The sequence below is a fragment of the Pristiophorus japonicus genome, chromosome 3, assembly GCF_044704955.1.
Source record: "Pristiophorus japonicus isolate sPriJap1 chromosome 3, sPriJap1.hap1, whole genome shotgun sequence".
Classification (NCBI taxonomy): Eukaryota; Metazoa; Chordata; class Chondrichthyes; family Pristiophoridae; genus Pristiophorus; species Pristiophorus japonicus.
In genome coordinates, this window is record NC_091979.1 from 48,726,888 (window position 1) to 48,730,306 (window position 3,419).

A 3,419-nucleotide genomic window follows, 5' to 3' on the forward strand; every position below is an offset into this window, starting at 1 on the left:
AGCAATGGGCCATCACTCCTCCAGCGGCGGGCCATCACTCCTCCAGTGGCAGGCCTTCACTCCTCCAGCAGTGGGCCATCACTCCTCCAATGGCGGGCCATCACTCCTCCAGTGGCAGGCCTTCACTCCTCCAGCAGTGGGCCATCACTCCTCCGCAGGGGGCCATCACCTCTCCAACGGCGGGCCATCACTCCTCCAGCGGTGGGCCATCACTCCTCCAGCAATGGGCCATCACTCCTCCAATGGCGGACCATCACCTCTCCAGCAATGGGCCATCACTCCTCCAGCGGCGGGCCATCACTCCTCCAGCGGTGGGCCATCACCTCTCCAGCAATGGGCCATCACTCCTCCAGCGGCGGGCCATCACTCCTCCAGCGGTGAGCCATCACCTCTCCAGCGGTGGGCCATCACTCCTCCAGCAATGGGCCATCACTCTTCCAGCGGCGGACCATCACCTCTCCAGCAATGGGCCATCACCTCTCCAGCGGTGGGCCATCACCTCTCCAGCGGTGGGCCATCACTCCTCCAGCGGTGGGCCATCACCTCTCCAGCGGTGGGCCATCACTCCTCCAGCGGTGGGCCATCACTCCTCCAGCGGTGGGCCATCACTCCTCCAGCAATGGGCCATCACCTCTCCAGCGGTGGGCCATCACCTCTCCAGCGGTGGGCCATCACTCCCCCAGCGGTGGGCCATCACTCCTCTGCGGTGGGCCATCACCTCTCCAGCAGTGGGCTTTCACTCCCCCAGCGGTGGGCCATCACTCCTCCAACGGCGGGCCATCACTCCCTCAGCGGTGGGCCATCATTCCTCTGCGGTGGGCCATCACCTCTCCAGCGGCGGGCTTTCACTCCCCCAGCGGTGGGCCATCACTCCCCCAGCGGTGGGCCATCACTCCTCCAATGGTGGGCCATCACTCCCCCAGCGGTGGGCCATCACTCCTCCAGCGGTGGGCCATCACCTCTCCAGCGGTGGGCCATCACTCCTCCAGCGGAGGGCCATCACTCCTCCAGCGGCGGGCCATCACTCCTCCAGCGGCGGGCCATCACTCCTCCAGCGGTGGGCCATCACTGCTCCAGCGACGGGCCATCACTCCTCCAGCGGCGGGCCATCACTCCTCCAGCGGCGGGCCATCACTCCTCCAGCGGAGGGCCATCACTCCTCCAGCAGAGGGCCATCACTCCTCCAATGGTGGGCCATCACTCCTCCAGCAGTGGGCCATCACTCCTCCGCGGTGGGCCATCACCTTTCCAATGGTGGGCCATCACTCCTTCAACGGCGGGCCATCACTCCTCCAGCAATGGGCCATCACTCCTCCAATGGCGGACCATCACCTCTCCAGCAATGGGCCATCACTCCTCCAGCGGCGGGCCATCACTCCTCCAGTGGCAGGCCTTCACTCCTCCAGCAGTGGGCCATCACTCCTCCAATGGCGGGCCATCACTCCTCCAGTGGCAGGCCTTCACTCCTCCAGCAGTGGGCCATCACTCCTCCGCAGGGGGCCATCACCTCTCCAACGGCGGGCCATCACTCCTCCAGCGGTGGGCCATCACTCCTCCAGCAATGGGCCATCACTCCTCCAATGGCGGACCATCACCTCTCCAGCAATGGGCCATCACTCCTCCAGCGGCGGGCCATCACTCCTCCAGCGGTGGGCCATCACCTCTCCAGCAATGGGCCATCACTCCTCCAGCGGCGGGCCATCACTCCTCCAGCGGTGAGCCATCACCTCTCCAGCGGTGGGCCATCACTCCTCCAGCAATGGGCCATCACTCTTCCAGCGGCGGACCATCACCTCTCCAGCAATGGGCCATCACCTCTCCAGCGGTGGGCCATCACCTCTCCAGCGGTGGGCCATCACTCCTCCAGCGGTGGGCCATCACCTCTCCAGCGGTGGGCCATCACTCCTCCAGCGGTGGGCCATCACTCCTCCAGCGGTGGGCCATCACTCCTCCAGCAATGGGCCATCACCTCTCCAGCGGTGGGCCATCACCTCTCCAGCGGTGGGCCATCACTCCCCCAGCGGTGGGCCATCACTCCTCTGCGGTGGGCCATCACCTCTCCAGCAGTGGGCTTTCACTCCCCCAGCGGTGGGCCATCACTCCTCCAACGGCGGGCCATCACTCCCTCAGCGGTGGGCCATCATTCCTCTGCGGTGGGCCATCACCTCTCCAGCGGCGGGCTTTCACTCCCCCAGCGGTGGGCCATCACTCCCCCAGCGGTGGGCCATCACTCCTCCAATGGTGGGCCATCACTCCCCCAGCGGTGGGCCATCACTCCTCCAGCGGTGGGCCATCACCTCTCCAGCGGTGGGCCATCACTCCTCCAGCGGAGGGCCATCACTCCTCCAGCGGCGGGCCATCACTCCTCCAGCGGCGGGCCATCACTCCTCCAGCGGTGGGCCATCACTGCTCCAGCGATGGGCCATCACTCCTCCAGCGGCGGGCCATCACTCCTCCAGCGGCGGGCCATCACTCCTCCAGCGGAGGGCCATCACTCCTCCAGCAGAGGGCCATCACTCCTCCAATGGTGGGCCATCACTCCTCCAGCGGCGGGCCATCACTGCTCCAGCGGTGGGCCATCACTCCTCCAATGGTGGGCCATCACTCCTCCAGCGGTGGGCCATCACTCCTCCAGCGGTGGGCCATCACTCCTCCAATGGTGGGCCATCACTCCTCCAATGGTGGGCCATCACTCCTCCAGCGGTGGGCCATCACTCCTCCAGCGACGGGCCATCACCTCTCCAATGGTGGGCCATCACTCCTCCAATGGTGGGCCATCACTCCTCCAGCGGTGGGCCATCACTCCTCCAGCGACGGGCCATCACCTCTCCAATGGTGGGCCATCACCTCTCCAATGGTGGGCCATCACTCCTCCAGCGACGGGCCATCACTCCTCCAATGGTGGGCCATCACTCCTCCAGCGGTGGGCCATCACTCCTCCAGCGACGGGCCATCACTCCTCCAATGGTGGGCCATCACTCCTCCAGCGACGGGCCATCACTCCTCCAGCGGCGGGCCATCACTCCTCCAGCGACGGGCCATCACTCCTCCAGCGGCGGGCCATCACCTCTCCAATGGTGGGCCATCACTCCTCCAGCGGCGGGCCATCACCTCTCCAATGGTGGGCCATCACTCCTCCAGCGACGGGCCATCACCTCTCCAATGGTGGGCGATCACTCCTCCAGCGGCGGGCCATCACCTCTCCAATGGTGGGCCATCACTCCTCCAGCGGTGGGCCATCACCTCTCCAATGGTGGGCCATCACTCCTCCAGTGGCAGGCCATCACCCCTCCAGCGGTGGGCCATCACCCCTCCAGTGGCAGGCCATCACCCCTCCAGCGGTGGGCCATCACCCCTCCAGCGGAGGGCCATCACTGCTCCAGCGGCGGGCCATCACTCCTCCAGTGGCAGGTCATCAC